Raw genomic sequence first — 23988 nt, 5'->3', positions numbered from 1 at the left:
TCTGAGATGGAACAAAAAGCCTTCACTATATCATCCTGGAATATCCAAGGTCTGAGGTCATCTGCCTTTGGCCTAAAGAGCAGGAACCCGGACTTCACCAAAGAAATCGGTAATGCAGACATTGTCATCCTGCAAGAAACATGGTATAGAGGAGACGGACCCACTGGTTGCCCTCTAGGTTACAGAGAGCTGGTAGTCCCATCCACCAAACTACCAGGTGTGAAACAGGGAAGGGACTCAGGGGGAATGCTAATTTGGTATAGAGCAGACCTAACTCACTCCATTAAATTAATCAAAACAGGAACATTTTACATTTGGCTAGAAATTCAAAAGGAAATTATCTTAACAGAGAAAAATGTCCTCCTGTGTGCTACCTATATCCCCCCACTAGAATCCCCATACTTTAATGAAGACAGCTTCTCCATCCTGGAGGGGGAAATCAATCATTTCCAGGCCCAGGGACATGTATTAGTCTGTGGCGACCTAAATGCCAGAACTGGACAGGAACCTGACACCCTCAGCACACAGGGGGACAAACACCTACCTGGAGGTGACAGCATTCCCTCCCCCATATGCCCACCTAGGCACAACTATGACAACATAACCAACAAAAACGGGTCACAACTCCTGCAGCTCTGTCGCACGCTGGGTATGTACATAGTCAATGGTAGGCTTCGAGGGGACTCCTATGGTAGGTACACCTATAGCTCATCTCTTGGCAGTAGCACTGTAGACTACTTTATCACTGACCTCAACCCAGAGTCTCTCAGAGCGTTCACAGTCAGCCCACTGACACCCCTATCAGACCACAGCAAAATCACAGTCTACTTGAACAGAGCAATACTCAATCATGAGGCATCAAAGCCAAAGGAACTGAGTAACATTAAGAAATGCTATAGATGGAAGGAATGCAGTTTGGAAACCTACCAAAAAACAATTAGGCAACAGCAAATTAAATCCCTTTTAGACAACTTCCTGGGTAAAACGTTCCACTGCAATAGTGAAGGTGTAAACTTGGCAGTAGAAAATCTTAACAGTATATTTGACCTCTCAGCTTCCCTATCAAATCTAAAAATCTCAAATAGAAAACCGAAGAAAATGAACAACAATGACAAATGGTTTGATAAAGAATGCAAAAATCTAAGAAATAAATTGAGAAACCTGTCCAACCAAAAACATAGAGACCCGGAAAACCTGAGTCTACGCCTTCACTATGGTGAATCACTAAAACAATACAGAAATACACTACGGAAAAAGAAGGAACAGCACGTCAGAAATCAGCTCAATGTAATTGAAGAATCCATAGACTCTAACCAATTCTGGGAAAATTGGAAAACACTAAACAAACAACAACACGAAGAATTATCTATCCAAAATGGAGATGTATGGGTAAACCACTTCTCCAATCTTTTTGGCTCTATAACAAAGAATAAAGAGCAAAAACATATACATGATCAAATACAAATCCTAGAATCAACTATTAAAGACTACCAGAACCCACTGGATTCTCCAATTACCTTGAAATAATTAATACAGGACAAAATAAAAACCCTCCAACCCAAAAAGGCCTGTGGTGTTGATGGTATCCTTAATGAAATGATCAAATATACAGACAACAAATTCCAATTGGCTATATTAAAACTCTTTAACATCGTCCTTAGCTCTGGCATCTTCCCCAATATTTGGAACCAAGGACTGATCACCCCAATCCACAAAAGTGGAGACAAATTTGACCCCAATAACTACCGTGGAATATGCGTCAACAGTAACCTTGGGAAAATACTCTGCATTATCATTAACAGCAGACTCGTACATTTCCTCAATGAAAACAATGTACTGAGCAAATGTCAAATTGGCTTTTTACCAAATTACCGTACAACAGACCATGTATTCACCCTACACACCCTAATTGACAACCAAACAAACCAAAACAAAGGCAAAGTCTTCTCATGCTTTGTTGATTTCAAAAAAGCCTTTGACTCAATTTGGCATGAGGGTCTGCTATACAAATTGATGGAAAGTGGTGTTGGGGGAAAAACATACGACATCATAAAATCCATGTACACAAACAACAAGTGTGCGGTTAAAATTGGCAAAAAACACACACATTTCTTCACACAGGGTCGTGGGGTGAGACAGGGATGCAGCTTAAGCCCCACCCTCTTCAACATATATATCAACGAATTGGCGCGGGCACTAGAACAGTCTGCAGCACCCGGTCTCACCCTACTAGAATCCGAAGTCAAATGTCTACTGTTTGCTGATGATCTGGTGCTTCTGTCACCAACCAAGGAGGGCCTACAGCAGCACCTAGATCTTCTGCACAGATTCTGTCAGACCTGGGCCCTGACAGTAAATCTCAGTAAGACCAAAATAATGGTGTTCCAAAAAAGGTCCAGTCGCCAGGACCACAAATTCCATCTAGACACCGTTGCCCTAGAGCACACAAAAAACTATACATACCTCGGCCTAAACATCAGCACCACAGGTAGCTTCCACAGAGCTGTGAACGATCTGAGAGACAAGGCAAGAAGGGCATTCTATGCCATCAAAAGGAACATAAATTTCAACATACCAATTAGGATCTGGCTAAAAATACTTGAATCAGTCATAGAGCCCATTGCCCTTTATGGTTGTGAGGTCTGGGGTCCGCTCACCAACCAAGATTTCACAAAATGGGACAAACACCAAATTGAGACTCTGCATGCAGAATTCTGCAAAAATATCCTCCGTGTACAACGTAGAACACCAAATAATGCATGCAGTGCAGAATTAGGCCGATACCCACTAATTATCAAAATCCAGAAAAGAGCCGTTAAATTCTACAACCACCTAAAAGGAAGCGATTCCCAAACCTTCCATAACAAAGCAATCACCTACAGAGAGATGAACCTGGAGAAGAGTCCCCTAAGCAAGCTGGTCCTAGGGCTCTGTTCACAAACACAAACACACCCCACAGAGCCCCAGGACAACAGCACAATTAGACCCAACCAAATCATGAGAAAACAAAAAGATAATTACTTGACACATTGGAAAGAATTAACAAAAAAACAGAGCAAACTAGAATGCTATTTGGCCCTAAACAGAGAATACACAGTGGCAGAATACCTGACCACTGTGACTGACCCAAACTTAAGGAAAGCTTTGACTATGTACAGACTCAGTGAGCATAGCCTTGCTATTGAGAAAGGCCGCCGTAGGCAGACATGGCTCTCAAGAGAAGACAGGCTATGTGCTCACTGCCCACAAAATGAGGTGGAAACTGAGCTGCACTTCCTAACCTCCTGCCCAATGTATGACCATATTAGAGAGACATATTTCCCTCAGATTACACAGATCCACAAAGAATTCGAAAACAAATCCAATTTTGATAAACTCCCATATCTACTGGGTGAAATTCCACAGTGTGCCATCACAGCAGCAAGATTTGTGACCTGTTGCCACAAGAAAAGGGCAACCAGTGAAGAACAAACACCATTGTAAATACAACCCATATTTATGTTTATTTATTTTAACTTGTGTGCTTTAACCATTTGTACATTGTTACAACACTGTATATATATAATATGACATTTGTAATGTCTTTATTGTTTTGAAACTTCTGTATGTGTAATGTTTACTGTTAATTTTTATTGTTTATTTCACTTTTGTATATTATCTACCTCACTTGCTTTGGCAATGTTAACACATGTTTCCCATGCCAATAAAGCCCCTTGAATTGAATTGAATTGAAAGAGAAAGGGAAGAAAGGTGTGGAGGGAGAGATCAGAAGACAGAGAAGGAGAAAACAAGTGAGGGGGGAGAGAAAGAGAGACAGTCTTTAGTTGTTTTATTTTTAGCTCAATCAGTACACCCCTCCCCCCTCCCCCTGCTGTCACACCCCATTGTTTCCTTGGTATCCCCCTCTTCCCAATGTCTCCAAAGCAATTGCCTCCCGTTTCCATGGCAACAGAATCCTTGCCACGGGGCGGCAAACAAGTGGGGAGGGTGAGTCGTCTCGGCAACACAGGGAGCCAGTGGAAGATATGAAGAGAGGAGGGAAGGGGAGAGAGAGCGAGAGAGGTGAAATGGTGAGAGGGTGAAAGGGGAAGGAGGTGAGATGGTGTGAGGGGGGAAGGGGAGAGGGAGGGAGAGAGAGGTGAGAGGGCGAGATGAAGGGAGAGAGGTTGGGGGCGAGAGGGAGGGGGGAAGGGAGAGGTTGAAAGACAAGAGGGAAGTAAGGGGGGGGGAAATCAACTGGGGGCATATTAAAATATTCAGCATATTAGGCCATCCTTAATAAAATAAATATTATTATCTGCTGAGCTATGAGCTAAGGAGCACACTGCTCAAGTCAATGGTATCTTTCAATTAATCAGTCAGTCTGCTACAGTCTCTGCTGCTAATGCCTATGCAAGTCTGTTAATCCAGCAATGTCTGTGACATGCTGATTGACTAGCCTCCAGCATTTCAGCTGTAAATAGCTTAGTTTTAGGCTGAGCAGGAACACAGGGAGCAGAGCACAACAGTTGGGTCTCCCCGACCCAAACAGAGGGAGAAGATTGAGTTTGATCAAGCTGAAAACGTGGTGCTGTGGAGTGTGACAGTCACACACTGTGGGCCATATCTATCGTTCAAGCCTCAGATCCTCCACTTCCACCATGAACTACTTGCCTGCCTCGGATCAGTGTGCTACATCACACCAGGCTCAAAATCCGAGAGAGCCTTGCTTTGTGTACATTGTGTTTGAGACACCTCCGTTTTCAGACATGATGGCACACATTACCAGACATGTGACGTGGTAAGGTTGGACCCAGGTGCAGAGAAGAGACCAGATGAAGAATCCGTGGTTAGGGGGGGGGGGGGAGCGAACCCGAACTGACCATCAAACGGCGATAGCCCAGTGGACGAGTTTGGCAGTGTGTTGTGATCATACTCCGCCCAGAAGAGGAACTTGCTCCAGTTGCTGGCCTGGGTGGAGAGGAAACAGTGGAGGAACTTCTCCAGCTCCTTGTTGGCCTGCTCTGTCTGGGGGTGGAATCCTGAGGAGAGACTCACCGACACCCCCAACAGGGAGCAGAAGGCTTTCCAATACCGTGTGACGAACTGGGGGCCACGATCCGAGACAATGTCCTGGGGAAGTCTATGTAGTTGAAAAACATGGGTAATCATGAGATCAGTGGTCTCCTTCGCTGAGGGCAACTTGGCTAGGGCAATGAAAGGGGCTGCCTTGGAGAACCGATCAACGATCACCAGGATAGTGGTAAGCCCTTGGGAAGGAGGTAACCCGGTGATAAAGTCTACGGACAGGTGGGACCAGGGCTGGCTGGGGATGGGCGGAGGTTGGAGCAACCCAGTCGCTGTCGTGAGGACTTGCTTTGTGCACAGATGGAACAGGCAGCAACAAAGGATCTCGCATCCTCCATCATGTTGGGCCACCAGAATTTCCACCTCAGGAACTCCAGTGTCCAATTAACTCCTGGATGTCCAGTTAATTTAGAAGAGTGTTCCCATTGTAGACCCCGGGAACGGGCTGATTGCGGAACGTAAAGTCTGTTAGTGGGTCCCCAGCAGGGGTCAGGTTCTCGGGTCTGGGCTTGTCGGACCGTGGTCTCAATACTCCATATCAGAGGGGCCACAATGCGGGAGCTGGGGATGATGGGTTCAGAGTCCCTCTCCTCGTTAGAGACATCGTGTTGGCGGGACAGGTCGTCTGCTTTCTGACTCTTGGATCCCGGGCGATTGGCTAGTGTGAAATCGAACCTGTTAAAAAACAGAGACCACCTAGCCTGGTGAGCATTCAACCTCTTGGCTTCCTGAATGGAGACCAAGTTCTTATGGTCTGTCCAGATCATGAAAGGATGATGTTCCCCATTCCAACCAGTGTCTCCACCCCTCAAGGGCCCACTTAACTGCCAAGAGCTCCCGGTTGCCTACATTGTAGTTGCGTCCCGGTGGCGAAAACCGCTTGGAGAGAAAGGCGCATGGGTGCAGTTTCTTGTCCTCGTTCCGCTGTGAAAGGACCACCCCTGCTCCAGTGTCCGAGGCATCCACCTCTACCACACAGGGACGAGTAGGATCAGGATGAACAAGGATGGTCCAGAGGTGAAATGTCCCTTGAGTTCCATGAATGTCCTGTCAGCCTCGGGAGTCCAGCAAAAACGGGTCTGGGACTTCCGGGTTAGGACTGTGAGAGGCGCTACCACCGCACCAAAGTTGCGTATAAAACGGCTGTAAAAATTGGCAAACCCGAAGATCCGCTGGACCTGCTTGAGTGAGGTGGGACGGGGCCAGTCGGCAACCGCCTCAACCTTTACGGGGTCCATTTGGATGCCTGCGGTAGAGATAATGTGACCCAGGAAGGAATATTGGGATACATGGAACTCACACTTCTCGATCTTGACATATAGTTGGCTCTGCAGGAGGCGTCTCAGGACTTGCAGTATGTGTTCTGGAAGGAGAAGATCAGGATGTCGTCGAGGTAAACAAAGACGAACCGATTCAACATAGCCCTAAGAGTGTCATTGACCAATGCTTGAAAGACTGCCGGTGAGTTCGATAATCTGAAAGGTATGACTAAATATTCATAATGATCACTAGGGGTGTTAAAGGCAGTTTTCCACTCATCTCCCTCCCTGATTCGCACCAGATTGTAAACTTTACGAGGTCCAGTTTGGTGAAGAATGCGGCCCCTTGGGCCAACTCCAAGGCGACGGACATCAGGTTCAGCCCTGATGTCCGTAAGAAGGATGCAGGCCTCCATCCTTCTTACCCACGAAGAAGCCTGCACCAGCTGGAGATGTAGAGGGGCGATGAAACCTGCATCCAGCGACTCCTGGATGTAATTGTCCATGACTGCTGCTTCAGGGGTCGAGAGGGAGTACAGACGGCCTCGGGGAGGTGTGGAGCCGGGAAGGAGTTCTAAGGCACAGTTGTATGGACGATGGGGGGGAAGGGTGGCGGCTTGCCTCTTACTGAAGGCCTCCCAGAGGTCAAAGTATTCGGGAGGGAGAGCGGAGAAGTCTTGGTCTTAAATGGATGCAGGAGGACACGGTGAGGCTCTTGGTGGGGGTCTTAGACACTTAGTCTGGCAGTCCTTACCCCAGTCTAGTAGGTGTCCCGTGGACCAGGATTATAGTGGGTTATGTAGTGCTAGCCAGCGGTACCCTAGGATAAGGGGGTTCATGGGATCAGTGATCAAAATAAATCTAAGAGTCTCTGAGTGGTTCCCCCCAACCTGCAGTAGAATGGGCTTGGTCTGATATTCCACTTGACCGGAGCCAATGTGCCGTCCATCGAGGGCTTGAATCTGCAGAGGGATGATCAATTAAATTATCTACAGCCCCGGAGTCCATGAAGGCTTGAATCTGGTGCTGACGGTTGTCCCAGTGGAGGGTTGCGGGTAGTAACAGACGGTGACTGGGTAGCCGGGAGGTAACTGCACAGCTCGTCAGGGTCTCCCCTTGTCCTGGCGAGCCCTGGCATTTCCCATTAGCTCTGGGCATGTAGCACGGAGATGGCCGACACCTCCGCAGTAGAGGCAGCAGCCTTTGCGCATGCGCCTGTCACTCACCTGTAGACTCCTCAATGCTGGGTTCGGGGGGCTTGTGGTGCTCAGGGAACCGGGATACTGGGGTGGTGTCAAAAAGGCGCTGTCTCACGCGTTCTTGGAGGCAGTTGTCAATCCTGATTGCCAGCGTTATCAGGGTCGCAAGGTCCTCTCCCAGTTCCCGAGAGGCCAGTTAATCCTTGATGGAGTTAGACAAACCCTGGTGGAAAGCGGTGAACGGGGCCTCCGTATTCCACCCACTCTCGGCGGCAAGGGTGCGGAACTCAATGGCGAAGTCAGCCACTGGTCTGGCCCCTTGGCGGATGTTGAACAGTCGGCTGGCCGCTTATCGTCCGCTGACTGGGTGGTCGAAGACTCCTCGTAACTCTGCAATGAAGTCTAATATGGAGCTGCAAGATGGTGGCTGCTGTTCCCATATGGCCATTGCCCATGCCAGGGCCTTACCCAAGAGTAGAGAGATGATGTAGGCGATCATGGCCCGATCGGTGTGGAACGAGGAGGAGTGTAGCTCGAACACCAGAGAACACTGAGTGAGGAACCCCTTGCATCCTCACGGGTGGCCGTCATAGCGCTCAGGGGCTGGGATCTTGGGTTCCCGGTGCAGGTTCCCTGGAGGAACTACGGCAACGTCTGTAGCACTGGGCAATGAGACTTGGACATTGGCTCCTCCTGGGTTGAGGTTGGACTGTGGTTGGAGGGTGTTGGTAAGTGCCCGGAGGGTCTTTGATATTTGGGATAGTTGTTCTTGCTGCCGCCCCAGCAGTGCTCCTTGGTGGGTTACAACATTTTTGATCTGGGTGATCTCTGCTGGGTCCATGTTTGTGCAGAAGCTTGCTGTGACGTGGTAAGGTTGGACCCAGGTGCAGAGAAGAGACCAGATGAGGAATCAGTGGTTAAGGATAAACATAATATTTTACTGAGAAACGATAGCCGCAGGATCACAGTACACTTGAAAAAACAACAAACACTAAGTCTTAAAAACTCACTCAGGAAACGACCGCACACCGCACACGACCGTAAACAATTCAAGCTTCTGCCAAGGACAGCAGAAAACACATGTCTTATAACAGACAAATCATAATGAGTAAATTGGACACACCTGAGAGTCATTAATGTCTCTAGTACGGTCTCTGTCGCTCTCTGGTGACAGGTGGAACCACGACAAGACAGACTGCTTAAAATAGTGTGTTGTTAAAAGTAACATGACAATGTGCTTTGATTGCTTACCATGAATGGATATTGAAAGGATTTATGTAGTTGATGCTTCAGCGGGCTACTGCCTTGTATTCAATGGAAAGTTTTAATCTCTCCTCAGGGTCTATTTCTGAACATTGACATACAGTATAGGTGTACGTAGAGCCATATATTTCGATTTGAAGTACTTGGCTCTGCGTGTACACATTAAGATCTGTATTATTTTCAACCTATTGGAAATACTGCCTTCTGTATCGGCACATTGCCATTGTAATGGTCCTGCAGCATCAACTGGTGCCCCTACTACAGTGTTGTAAACGGTCTGAGATCCGTCTCACCATCTATCAACTTGAACTATATTTTTAATCTCGTCTGTGTTTTGTGGTGAAGTCGAAACATCCATAAACCGCCTCCCCGTTTTAGTCCCGTTGTAGCAGACGTGCTCGGAACTCTCATCCATTTCCATTCATTATGGATGTGCTGTCGATTGGCCAATCCGCTCTGCCGACTTCACAGTCTCATTCTGGGCACACATGGTCCCTGATCCATCAGACAAGCAACCCAAATTCCCTTCATTTGAATAAATATGGACGCTAAATCAAGTGGGATGATTTTTGGAGGATAATATATGTATTCATGAGTTCATGTTCAATCGATAGGACATCTTAGTAGATGGCTGCATATCGAGGCTTAGGTTTATGAGGAGATTGATTGGGCATTTTATTTGGTTTGCCATGTAATGCCAGCACGTGGTTGTCAAGCCTTTGATCCTAAAGTGATGAGACATTTCTTAATAATATCCCTACGTAATCCAGCACCATAGTAAGACCACTGCCATTTAAATACAGCGGACGAGAGATGAGTATATAGTGTGAACCATTGCAATAAGAAGAAGAAAAAAATAACTAATTTCTCCTTTAACCAGCACCACATCAGCTCTATTCAACCTTCAAATACAGTACGAGAGGGCGAGAATGAACAATTTCTTGCAATGAGAAGAAACTGGTACCAGGACAAGCTCAAAGTAAAACACTGCCAGGTTGTTCCAGTTACGGAATCTAAAATGAATTCTAGAATGTCTCCTGTAAATCAAACAGCGTTAGCCCCAGGTTTGGATGCTCCAATGTAGACATTTTGATTCCATCATGTCAGGTCTGTGTCAGGGGAGTGAGTGGAAGGGTGGAGGTAGAATAGCGTCCCTGCTGCTCTCCTTTGCCCTGTCTGGGTAGAGATTATAGTATTATTTGACGGCAGACAGCTCCCTTCCTCATTGCCCATGCAGACGGCCGCCTGCCGGTTTTGGAAATCACCCGATCCCAGAGCCCGTTATGGAAACAGAAACATGTCCAGGGATGCTTCATTTACATGTTTTGCATAAATAAGAGACTGATACAGAGTGGCTGGTGCTGTAATATACAGTTCTTCCTGCGTGACCCCCCCTTTTAGACTGATACAGAGTGGCTGGTGCTGTAATATACAGTTCTTCCTGCGTGACCCCCCCTTTTAGACTGATACAGAGTGGCTGGTGCTGTAATATACAGTTCTTCCTGCGTGACCCCCCCTTTTAGACTGATACAGAGTGGCTGGTGCTGTAATATACAGTTCTTCCTGCGTGACCCCCCCCCCCCCCCCTTTTAGACTGATACAGAGTGGCTGGTGCTGTAATACACAGTTCTTCCTGCGTGACCCCCCCCTTTTAGACTGATACAGAGTGGCTGGTGCTGTAATACACAGTTCTTCCTGCGTGACCCCCCCCCCCCCCTTTTAGACTGATACAGAGTGGCTGGTGCTGTAATATACAGCTTCTCCGGCGTGACCCCCCTTTTAGACTGATACAGAGTGGCTGGTGCTGTAATACACAGTTCTTCCTGCGTGACCCCCCCCCCCCCCCCTTTTAGACTGATACAGAGTGGCTGGTGCTGTAATACACAGTTCTTCCTGTGTGACCCCCCCCTTTTAGACTGATACAGAGTGGCTGGTGCTGTAATACACAGTTCTTCCTGCGTGACCCCCCCTTTTTGCGTTGTTGTTTCTGTGTACGTGATTAGTTTCCCTCCAATGAGGTTGCATGTAAAAAATTACATTATATTCATGCATGTATTTGTACTGTGACCTGTTTGTGAGTTAGTTAGTGTGATGTTTCTGTGAGTTGGTGTGTGTGTGTGTGTTTGTGTGTTGGGGTGTGTGTGTGTGTGTTTGTGTGTTGGGGTGTGTGTGTGTGTTTGTGTGTTGGGGTGTGTGTGTGTGTGTGTGTTTGTGTGTTGGGGTGTGTGTGTGTGTGTTTGTGTGTTGGGGTGTGTGTCACTGATAAAGAGCTTTTAGCCTCAGCCTACTTTCTCAGTATCAGTCGCCATCCCCATGGCAACATAAACTGCTGCTCAGTCACCATGGCAACTAGCCAGACCCTCCCCCCTCGCCAAAGGTGCATGGAGAACTGTCTATCACTGTAACTGTCTATCACTGTAACTGTCTATCACTGTAACTGTCTACCACTGTAACTGTCTCCCACTGTAACTGTCTATCACTGTCTCCCACTGTAACTGTCTATCACTGTAACTGTCTATCACTGTCTACCACTGTAACTGTCTATCACTGTAAATGTCTATCACTGTAACTGTCTACCACTGTAACTGTCTATCACTGTAACTGTTTATAACTGTAACCGTCTGTCACTGTAACTGTCTACCAGTGTAACTGTCTACCACTGTAACTGTAACTGTCTGCCACTGTAACTGTATATCACTGTAACTGTCTACTAATGTAAAGGTATACCACTGTAACTGTCTACCACTGTAACTGTACTAGTGTAACTGTCTACCACTGTAACTGTCTACTGATGTAACTGTCTACCACTGTAAATGTCTACCACTGCAACTGTACTAGTGTAACTGTCTACCACTGTAACTGTCCATTAATGTAACTGTATACCACTGAAACTGTCCACTAATGTAACTGTCTACCACTGTAACTGTCTACTGATGTAACTGTCTACCACTGTAAATGTCTACCACTGTAACTGTTTATCACTGTAACTGTAACTGTCTACTAATCTAACTGTCTACTAATGTAACTGTCTACTACTGTAGCTAACTACTACTTTAACTGTTTATTACTGTAACTGTCTACAACTGCAACTGTAACTGTCTTCCACTGTAACGGTCTACCGCTGTAATGGTCTACTACTGTAACTTTAACTGTCCACCACTGTAACTGTCTAATAATGTAACTGTCTACCGCTGTAACGGTCTAGTACTGTAACTAACTGTCTACCACTGTAACTGTCTACCCCTGTAATGGTCTACTACTGTAACTTTAACTGTCCACCACTGTAACTGTCTAATAATGTAACTGTCTACCACTGTAACTGTCTACTAATGTAACTGTCTACCACTGTAACTGTCTACTAATGTAACTGTCTACCACTGTAACTGCCTATCACTGTAACTGCCTATCACTGTAACTGTAACTCTCTACCACTGTCACTGTTTACTACTGTAACTGTCTATCACTGTCTACCACTTTAACTGTCTACCACCGTAAATGTCTACTAATGTAACTGTCTATCACTGTCTACTACTGTAACTGTCTATCACTGTCTGCCACTGTAACTGTCCACCACTGTAAATGTCTACTAATGTAACTGTCTACCACTGTAACTGTCTACTACTGTAACTGTCTACTACTGTAACTGTCTATCACTGTAACTGTCTACTACTGTAACTGTCTACCACTGTAACTGTCTACCACTGTAACTGTCTATCACTGTAACTGCCTATCGCTATAACTGTCTATCACTGTAACTGTCTACTTCTGTAACTGTCTACTAATGTAACTGTCTATCACTGTCTACTACTGTAACTGTAACTGTCTATCACTGTAACTGTCTACTACTGTAACTGTCTATCACTGTAACTGTCTAATAATGTAACTCTACCACTAACTGTCTACTACTGTAACTGTCTACTACTGTAACTGTCTATCACTGTCTACTACTGTAACTGTCTACTACTGTCACTGTCTACTACTGTAACTGTCTACTACTGTAACTGTCTATCACTATCTACTACTGTAACTGTCTACCACTGTAACAGTCTACTACTGTAACTGTCTACTACTGTAACTGTCTACTTCCGTAACTGTCTACTGCTGAAACGGTATTTTACTGTAACTGTCTACTAATGTAACTGTCTATCACTGTCTACCACTGTAACTGTCTATCACTGTAACTGCCTATCACTGTAACTGTCAATCACTTTACCTGTCTACTACTGTAACGATCTATCACTGTCTACCACTGTAACTGTCTACAGCTGAAACGGTCTTTTACTGTAACTGCAACTGTCTACAACTGTAACGGTCTACTACTGTAACTGTATCACTGTAACTGTCTACCACTTTAACTGTCTATTACTGTAACTGTCTACCACTGTAAACATAACTGTCTATTACTGTAACTATCTATTGCTGTAAATGTAACTGTCTATCACTGTAACTGTCTATCACTGGAATTGTCTACCACTAACTAACTAACTAACTATCCACCACTGTAACTGTCTACCACTGTAACTGTCTACCACTGGAAATTGAACTGTCTAACACTGTAACTGTAACTGTCTACCACTGCAACTGTAACGGTCTACCACTGCAACCGTCTACCACTGTAACTGTAACTGTCTATCACTGTAACTGTCTACTACTGTAACTGTCTATCACTGTAACTGTCTAATAATGTAACTCTACCACTAACTGTCTACTACTGTAACTGTCTACTACTGTAACTGTCTATCACTGTCTACTACTGTAACTGTCTACTACTGTCACTGTCTACTACTGTAACTGTCTACTACTGTAACTGTCTACTACTGTAACTGTCTATCACTATCTACTACTGCAACTGTCTACCACTGTAACTGTCTCTCACTGTAACTGTCTACCACGGGACCTAACCACCACGGGAACTGTCAACCACTGTAACTGGAACTGTCAACCATTGGAACTGTCAGCAATCTGACCTACCTACTCTTTCCTACCATTTTCACTACATTCATATTTCTGCAGTCATTCCATATTAATTCAAGTCTGCCATGTATCTATTAGTCTGCCATTCATAAACACTCTCATGTTGCTTTTTCAAGCCTTATATAGCCAATGTAATCCTTAGATAGCCAATGTAAGCCCACAGGGATTTCATTATTCACATCTCATTGTCTAGTTCACAGAAAACAACAAGTGTCTGTCACACTGTGTTGGAGTGTGGAGACCAAGTTCCCTTAAGACAGTGGGGAGCCCAAAAACACATCACACACACACACACACACACACACACACACACACACACACACACACACACACACACACACACACACACACACACACACACACACACACACACACACACACACACACACACACACACACACACACACACACACACACACACACACACACACATTCTCTCAGAGGAAGAGAGAAATCAAGAGAGAAATCACAGCCTCGCTGTGCTTTGCAATGCTGCTGAGGGCCAGTGGACAGCAGAGCAGCCCTGCTGTGGATAGATTTGTCTGTCTCTACGGGGGCTGTGTCAGAAGCCATATTTATAACCGCAGGCCCTGAGCCCACACCTGAGCGCCCAGCTCTCATCAACACGCCACATCAGCTAGTTGCTGAAAATATCTAATTTACATAAATATTCACACCCCTGAGTCAAGAATCACCTTTAGGAGCGATTACAGCTGTAAGTCTTTATGGGTAAGTCTATAAGACATTTGCACACCTGGATCGTACATTATTTGCCCTTTATTCTTTGATTTTTTTTCAAGCTCAGTCAAATTGGTCATTGGGCATTGCTAGACAGCCGTTCTTAAGTCTTGCCATAGATTTTCAAGCCGATTTAAGACAAAACTCTAACTAGGCCACTCAGGAACATTCAATGTCATCTTGGTAAGCAACTCCAGTGTATATTTGTAGGTTATTGCCGTGTTGGAATTTGTCTCCCAGTGTCTTTTGGAAAGCCGACAGAAGTAAGTTTCCCTCTAGGATTTTGCCTGTGCTTAGCTCTATTCCATTTATTCTTACCCTAAAAAAACTCCCTAGTCCTTGCCGATGACAAGCATACCCATAACATGATGCAGCCACCACCATGCTTGAAAATATAAAGAGTGGTACTCCGTGATGTGTTGTGTTGGATTTGCCCCAAACATAACACTTTGTATTCAGGACATAACGTTCATTTATTTGCCCAATTTTTGGCAGTTTTACTTTAGTGCCTTATTGCAAACAGGATGAATGTTTTGAAATATTTTCACTATGTCATTTAGGTTAGTATTGTGGAGTAACTACAATGTTGTTGATCTATCCTCAGTTTTCTCCTATCACAGCCATTAAACTGTGTAACTGTTTTAATGTCACCATTGGCCTCATTGTAAAATCCCTGAGTGGTTTCCTTCCTCTCCGGCAACTGAGTTAAGAAGGACGCCTGTACCTTTGTAGTGACTGGGTGTATTGATACACCATCCAAAGTGTACTGAATAACTTCACCATGCTCAAAGGGATATTCAATGTCTGCTTTTTTGTATTTTAATTTTTTATCTACCAATATGTGCCCTTTTTTTGCGAGGCATTGGAAAAGCCCCCTGGTCTTTGTGGTTGAAACTGTGTTTGAAATTCACTGCTCGACTGAGGGACCTTACAGATAATTGTATGTGTGGGGTAGAGAAAATACTATTATTGCACACGGTGAGTCCACGCAACTTATTATGTCATTTGTAAAGCACATTTTTACTCCTGAACTTATTTAGGCTTGCTATAACAAAGGGATTGAATACTTATTGACTCAAGACACTTCAGCTTTTCATTTTTAATTCATTTGTAAAAATGCCCCCAAAAATGATGACACTTTTACATTATACGGTATTGTATGTAGGCCAGTGGCACAACATCTCAATTGAATCATTTTAAATTCAGGATGTAACACAACAACATGTGGAAAATTGGTCATCAACCTATCCTTAGCAGTGTTATAATAGGTGATTTAAAAGAAAAACCTTGCACTTTCAGTATAACCAAATTCACCAAATTGTTTTGATAAAAGTCAGTTGAGTGAGATACAATCGTCATATTTTACGTATAAAAAAAAACAACTCAGGCATTTCAAACCAAAAGGATAAAGTACAATATGTTTTTTGAGAATCACAACGTTAGTAATGAAAACGTGTAGAATAGAGATACGGATCTTGATGTACGACTAGGCCCTGGGGGTATTCCGTATCGCCCCCACCAATCTGATGAGTTCTTCACCACTCTGATCTAATGAGTTCTTCACCCCTCTAATCTAATGAGTTCTTCACCCCTCTAATCTAATGAGTTATTCACCCCTCTAATCTAATGAGTTCTTCACCACTCTAATCTAATGAGTTCTTCACCACTCTGATCTAATGAGTTCTTCACCACTCTAATCTACTGAGTTCTTCACCACTCTAATCTAATGAGTTCTTCACCACTCTGATCTAATGAGTTCTTCACCACTCTAATCTACTGAGTTCTTCACCACTCTAATCTAATGAGTTCTTCACCACTCTAATCTAATGAGTTCTTCACCACTCTGATCTACTGTGTTCTTCACCACTCTAATCTAATGAGTTCTTCACCACTCTAATCTAATGAGTTCTTCACCACTCTAATCTAATGAGTTCTTCACCACTCTGATCTAATGTTCTTCACCCCTCTAATCTACTGTGTTCTTCACCACTCTAATCTACTGAGTTCTTCACCACTCTAATCTAATGAGTTCTTCACCACTCTAATCTACTGAGTTCTTCACCACTCTAATCTAATGAGTTCTTCACCACTCTAATCTAATGAGTTCTTCACCACTCTAATCTAATGAGTTCTTCACCACTCTAATCTAATGAGTTCTTCACCACTCTAATCTAATGAGTTCTTCACCACTCCAATCTAATGTTCTTCACCCCTCTAATCTACTGTGTTCTTCACCACTCTAATCTAATGAGTTCTTCACCACTCTAATCTACTGTGTTCTTCACCACTTTAATCTACTCAGTTCTTCACCCCTCTAATCTAATGAGCTCTTCACCCCTCTAATCTAATGAGTCCTTCACCCCTCTAATCTAATGTTCTTCACCCCTCTAATCTAATGAGTTCTTCACCACTCTAATCTAATGAGTTCTTCACCACACTAATCTACTGTGTTCTTCACCCCTCTAATCTACTGTGTTCTTCACCCCTCTAATCTACTGTGTTCTTCACCCCTCTAATCTACTGTGTTCTTCACCTCTCTAATCTACTGTGTTCTTCACCCCTCTAATCTACTGTGATAGATTAGATAGAGCAATGCTGTGTCCTGGCATTCAACATGTCCTCATAGGAATACAACACAGATAGAACAAACGTCCACCCAAACACCATTAGCTCTGTAACATTCCCTCACCCAAATAGCCCCCCCACACATTAAAAATAAACCCTTTCTATAACACCACCAGTGAGAGTCCTGCTTTTCCCCCCGGTGTTGCCTGTGATGTGAAATCACATCGGTCACCCCTTCACGTCACAAGCCATCAACTCACAACGCACAGCTACTTGTCCCTCCTAGGATCCTGTCCGTCAACGGCCCATTGAAGAATCCGCCCCCCAGGAACACTGAAAAAGACTATAGATAAAAATAGGTGGCTGAAATATTTATGCCGCTTGATGTTTTGGGTTGCCGGCCTAAAATAACCCCATAACCTCAGCTTTGCGGGCCTTTTGTTGCTGTGTTCAGCCAAAGTGACATGAGGACAATGTGGGGGCACATTGGTGGCACGTGGGCACTGTTATCCAGGATGGCACCTCTGTTTTGGGGCTGTCCTCCTCCCGCCGCCCTCCAAAAGGCAGAGGCAAGTTATCAGACAGACTGCCTCAACTCAAAGCCCCAATGCTGGATGAAAAAAATCCCAGCACTGCATGACTTATGTAAACCACAGAAATCACACCAATATTGCATTGGTTCACAGGTGGTAGGGTGGGGGTGGAGGGTTGTTTATGGGAGTGGGAGTGGGGGGCTAGGATATGCTCCTTATTGGTTGGTCTATAAATATGCTAATGATATGCCAATTCAGCATCAGTTGATAGGACATTCCAAAATACCATGGAAATGATTGCATCATAATACCAAATGCCAGGGTTGGAGCTTCCAAGCCGTTCTACTTATTCTAATTTCTAAGGACGACACACACAGACGACACACACAGACCGCTGTTGGGCTCATCCCGCCCCTCATCCCCAAAGAAATAGCATGCTGGGTGAGGGACGGGACACAGCGGCCCAGTCTCCTGTCTCCTACAGGGCCTAAATAGCACCGTCAGTGACACAGCTCCACCCCGGCAAACTGACAAAGAGGACAAATTACAGAGGGGCAACAGAGACAGCTGTGTCTGTTCCAAAAATGCACACGCACACACGCAAATCAAGCTATTAATCTCAAAGAACAGAACGCAACTGTTAAAAGTCTGTTATTTCACAAGCCACTCGACGGACAATTTCTCCAAAGTGAATCAGAAGGTGTCGCGACTTTTATAACTCTTCATTACGTCTGAGGCCAAAATATACAAATAAATAAATGGGTGTAGTTTGGGAAGTAGGCACCTGATGGTGAAGTTGGCATCTAATTGGCTGTATCTTGAGGGGCATGTACTGTACACATGGCAAATGTTGCTACGCTTAGAATAAACCTATGCTAAAGAACTGACTGCAATGCTTGTTTATCACTTGCTCCTGTGAGCGTCTAGTTCTTCATCTGATGTCAGTCGGCGCCACCGACTGAAAGGAAAGGGGGATACCTAGTCAGTTGTACAACTGAAAGGAAAGGAAAGGGGGTTACCTAGTCAGTTGTACAACTGAAAGGAAAGGGGGATACCTAGTCAGTTGTACAACTGAAAGGAAAGGAAAGGGGGTTACCTAGTCAGTTGTACAACTGAAAGGAAAGGAAAGGGGGATACCTAGTCAGTTGTACAACTGAAAGGAAAGGAAAGGGGGAGACCTAGTCAGTTGTACAACTGAAAGGAAAGGGGGATACCTAGTCAGTTGTACAACTGAAAGGAAAGGAAAGGGGGTTACCTAGTCAGTTGTACAACTGAAAGGAAAGGGGGATACCTAGTCAGTTGTACCACTGAAAGGAAAGGAAAGGGGGTTACCTAGTCAGTTGTACAACTGAAAGGAAAGGAAAGGGGGATACCTAGTCAGTTGTACAACTGAAAGGAAAGGAAAGGGGGAGACCTAGTCAGTTGTACAACTGAAAGGAAAGGGGGATACCTAGTCAGTTGTACAACTGAAAGGAAAGGAAAGGGGGATACCTAGTCAGTTGTACAACTGAAAAGAAAGGAAAGGGGGATACCTAGTCAGTTGTACAACTGAAAGGAAAGGAAAGGGGGTTACCTAGTCAGTTGTACAACTGAAAGGAAAGGAAAGGGGGATACCTAGTCAGTTGTACAACTGAAAGGAAAGGAAAGGGGGAGACCTAGTCAGTTGTACAACTGAAAGGAAAGGGGGATACCTAGTCAGTTGTACAACTGAAAGGAAAGGAAAGGGGGTTACCTAGTCAGTTGTACAACTGAAAGGAAAGGAAAGGGGGAGACCTAGTCAGTTGTACAACTGAAAGGAAAGGGGGATACCTAGTCAGTTGTACAACTGAAAGGAAAGGGGGATACCTAGTCAGTTGTACAACTGAAAGGAAAGGGGGTTACCTAGTCAGTTGTACAACTGAAAGGAAAGGGGGATACCTAGTCAGTTGTACAACTGAAAGGAAAGGAAAGGGGGATACCTAGTCAGTTGTACAACTGAAAGGAAAGGGGGATACCTAGTCAGTTGTACAACTGAAAGGAAAGGGGGATACCTAGTCAGTTGTACAACTGAAAGGAAAGGAAAGGGGGATACCTAGTCAGTTGTACAACTGAAAGGAAAGGGGGATACCTAGTCAGTTGTACAACTGAAAGGAAAGGGGGATACCTAGTCAGTTGTACAACTGAAAGGAAAGGAAAGGGGGAGACCTAGTCAGTTGTACAACTGAAAGGAAAGGGGGATACCTAGTCAGTTGTACAACTGAAAGGAAAGGGGGATACCTAGTCAGTTGTACAACTGAAAGGAAAGGAAAGGGGGTTACCTAGTCAGTTGTACAACTGAAAGGAAAGGAAAGGGGGAGACCTAGTCAGTTGTACAACTGAAAGGAAAGGGGGATACCTAGTCAGTTGTACAACTGAAAGGAAAGGGGGATACCTAGTCAGTTGTACAACTGAAAGGAAAGGGGGATACCTAGTCAGTTGTACAACTGAAAGGAAAGGGGGATACCTAGTCAGTTGTACAACTGAAAGGAAAGGAAAGGGGGATACCTAGTCAGTTGTACAACTGAAAGGAAAGGGGGATACCTAGTCAGTTGTACAACTGAAAGGAAAGGGGGATACCTAGTCAGTTGTACAACTGAAAGGAAAGGAAAGGGGGAGACCTAGTCAGTTGTACAACTGAAAGGAAAGGGGGATACCTAGTCAGTTGTACAACTGAAAGGAAAGGGGGATACCTAGTCAGTTGTATAGGGAAAGGGGGTTACCTAGTCAGTTGTACAACTGAAAGGAAAGGGGGATACCTAGTCAGTTGTACAACTGAAAGGAAAGGAAAGGGGGTTACCTAGTCAGTTGTACAACTGAAAGGAAAGGAAAGGGGGATACCTAGTCAGTTGTACAACTGAAAGGAAAGGGGGAGACCTAGTCAGTTGTACAACTGAAAGGAAAGGGGGATACCTAGTCAGTTGTACAACTGAAAGGAAAGGGGGAGACCTAGTCAGTTGTATAGGGAAAGGGGGATACCTAGTCAGTTGTATAGGGAAAGGGGGATACCTAGTCAGTTGTATAGGGAAAGGGGGATACCTAGTCAGTTGTATAGGGAAAGGGGGATACCTAGTCAGTTGTACAACTGAACTGTGTCTTCCGCATTTAACCCCACCCCTCTGAATCAGAGGTGCGGGGGGGGCTACCTTAATTGACATCCAAGATTTTTGGAAAAATGTTTACGTGTCCTTTCCTGATTTAGATAGGTTTCTGCTTATAACTTCCGACATTTTGGTAAGGCTATTTGTTAGTCAACTTGTCTACAATTAGATAGATGCAGCTTCTCTTCTGTCCTTATATGTTGACCTAGAAGACTAAAGAAACCCTTGTTCACCAGAATAATGTCATTTTAAAAATGGATAGAATGAATGCTTCAGTCTAGTTGACATCAGTAAAGTTCTCTGTCATCTCTGCTTTTTTTTGCAAAGCAAAGACATTTAGGGACCGGGGAGTAAATGCAATAACAAAACAAACTGGAAATATTTTCTGTGCAAAACGTCCAAATGACATCAGTTTGACCGGTTATAAGCAAATAGAAAGCTGTGAAAATGTCACGTTTCTGATAAGATTTCAGTTAGGCTTGGATACATATTTTATGTGGTTGAAATACGATCAGCTTTTATGATGCTGATAAAGACAACACCTCCACAGATGTTCCCTAACTGCACATTCACGTTCTCTCAAGATGCTGAAATAAATAAATCATATTTCTCCACATCTGTTCTCGAGTCAACATTTTGCATATAATTTTACTGCAAGAATTGTGGAAGAGTTAATATTGAGGCTATGTGAGAGGTTTAAGACCTACAGCAGTGATGTAAAGTACTTAAGAAAAAATACTTTAAAGTACTACTTAAGTAAAAATACTTTAAAGTACTACTTCAGTAGTTTTTATGGGTATCTGTATTATTTCTGACAACTTTTACTTCACTACATTTCTAAAGAAAATAATGTACTTTTCACTCCATACATTTTCCCTGACACCTGAAAGTACTGGTTACATTCTGAATGCTTAGAAGGACAGGAAAATGGTCGAATTCACGCACTTATCAAGAGAACATCCCTGGTCATCCCTACTGACTCTGATCTGACAGACTCACTAAACACAAATGCTTTGTCTGTAAATTATGTCTGAGTGTTGGAGTGTGACCCTGGCTATCCGTCAAAAAATAAAAACAAGAAAATGGTTCTGTCTGGTTTGCTTAATATAAGGAATTTGAAATTACTTTTTACTTCAACTATAACTTTTGATATTTAAGTATATTTTAGCAATTACATTTATTTTTGACTTGGTAATATTTTACTTGGTGACTTTCACTTTTTCTTGAGTCATTTTCTATGAAGGTATCTTTACTTTTACTCAAGTATGACAATTGAGCACTTTTTCCACCACTGACCTACAGTCAGGGGCCATATTTCAGATTTCATCAGATTCCATTTAACCCATCGGAACAGTAGGCTACAGTTCCCGTGACGTGCCACAGGCCTATTTGAAGTCCCCGTCTTGTGACTGTCAAATGTGTATGGCGCCTCACAATCATCACACATAATCCTCTTTTGCCGCTTCACCAAATCTTTCCCAAACATGACTTTTCTGGCCTTCCCTTCTCTTTATTTTCAACTCTACATTTTGCAGCTTTTCTCTTATTGAATTAAACTACAACATTGTCCTTTTTGCCTCTGTGGATCGACGTAAAGTTATCTGCCCGCACCCAAAACCATTTGGTGTGTAGGCTGTTTGGCGTGTGTAGGCCTACAATTAGGCCCCAAAGTTTAGACTTACGCACTAAGGTCAGAGAGCCTAAAATAATGAAAGAAAAACCTCAACGTAGCATATAGATATAAATGACACAAGAATGATACATTGATGAATTGTTTAAAGGTATTGTTTTCTCTTAATTCTCTGGGTCTGAATATGGCAGCTTATGTACGCGACTTTGTGGTGGGGGGGGGGGGGGGGGGGTTCGGCTAACTTTCACTCAGCCCTCCCAGCCCTCAGAGAGAGCACACAGAACACCCCAGGAGACACAAGGGATCCTAGACAATTATTATATTTTTTACCTGGTAAGTTGATTGAGAACACATTCTCATTTACAGTAACGATATGGGGAATAGTTACAGGGGAGGATGAATGAAACAATTGTAAGCTAAAGATGATTAGGTGGCAATGATGGTATGAGGGCCAGATTGGGAATTTAACCAGGACACCAGGGTTAACACCCCTACTCCTACAATAAGTCCTATGGGATCTTTAGTGACCACAGAGAGTCAGGAGACCTGTTTAACGTCACATCTGAAAAACAGCACCCTACACAGGGCAACATCCCCAATCACTGCCCAGGGGCATTTTTTAAACCAGAGGAAAGAGTGCCTCCTACTGGCCCTCCAACACCACTTCCAACAGCATCTGGTCCTAAAACAACATCTCTCTCAATACTATTCTATATTCCACTTTCCTGTCCTAGTGTCCCCCGCCTGCCGCTGTATACAGTATATATCTACCCTGGCCTGGACATAGTCACAGCGAAAGCACCTGCAATCCCTGACATTGATTTAACCTTGGATCCAGCCTCAAGCCATCTGTTTTCAGCCCTGCCTCGCCCTGTCTTGAAGGGTTTGTGTCACTGTGGTGCATTGCAACGCAAGACTTATCTACGCCCCATAGAGATCACGTAGATGTCCTGACTCACCTGTTGTGGTGGCCGTCGTGGAGGCAGAAGGGAATCGGCAGGACATGGAACAAAAGAAAGAGGTAATAACAATCAACATGGGATCTGATTTGAGTGTATATTCATTCAGACGTGTTTTTGGTTAGTGAGCGGTCATGCATTGCAGTGGTTTGGACAAAACATCCACAGAGAACTGTTTAGAGGCTCCTCTCTGAACGAAATGTTAGCTATAGAAGAGACAGCGTGGAGGGAAGAAATGTTTAATTCAACAGTGAGGATAAAGAAGACATGAAGAAGTCATGGACCTCCAACATACTAGACTAAGAGAGACACCGGGACACAGCAGAAAGGAAGACAGAGAGAGAGAGAGAGAGAGACACAGCAGAAAGGAAGACAGAGAGAGAGAGAGAGACACCGGGACACAGCAGAAAGGAAGACAGAGAGAGAGAGAGAGAGACACCGAGACACAGCAGAAAGGAAGACAGAGAGAGAGTGAAACTGGTGACACTGCATGTGGTGAGTGTGTGTGGTAGTTAGTAGCACACCCTGGACAACACAGGGTTAATGAGAACACTCCAGCAGTGCCTTGTGGGTAAGAGAAAACTCCCCAAAAAAGCCAAACCACGCCCCTCGGACAGAGTGTATCTTAGTTAGTCAGTCAGTCAGGCTGTCTAGACTGAGCTATTGGGTCGGTCCCAGCCCAGCC

At 44.4% G+C, this 23988-nt stretch overlaps 1 protein-coding gene across 9 annotated transcripts in view; it reads right to left on the bottom strand.

Annotated features, from left to right (window-relative positions):
• Nucleotides 1–23988, bottom strand: part of LOC139583304 (microtubule-associated protein 4-like) — a 153603-nt gene that overhangs the window by 55449 nt on the left and 74166 nt on the right. The gene's annotated exons all lie outside the window — the stretch shown is intronic.

Source organism: Salvelinus alpinus, chromosome 8, assembly GCF_045679555.1.
Source record: "Salvelinus alpinus chromosome 8, SLU_Salpinus.1, whole genome shotgun sequence".
Classification (NCBI taxonomy): domain Eukaryota; kingdom Metazoa; phylum Chordata; class Actinopteri; order Salmoniformes; family Salmonidae; genus Salvelinus; species Salvelinus alpinus.
This window is presented reverse-complemented; position numbering and strand designations above follow the sequence as displayed.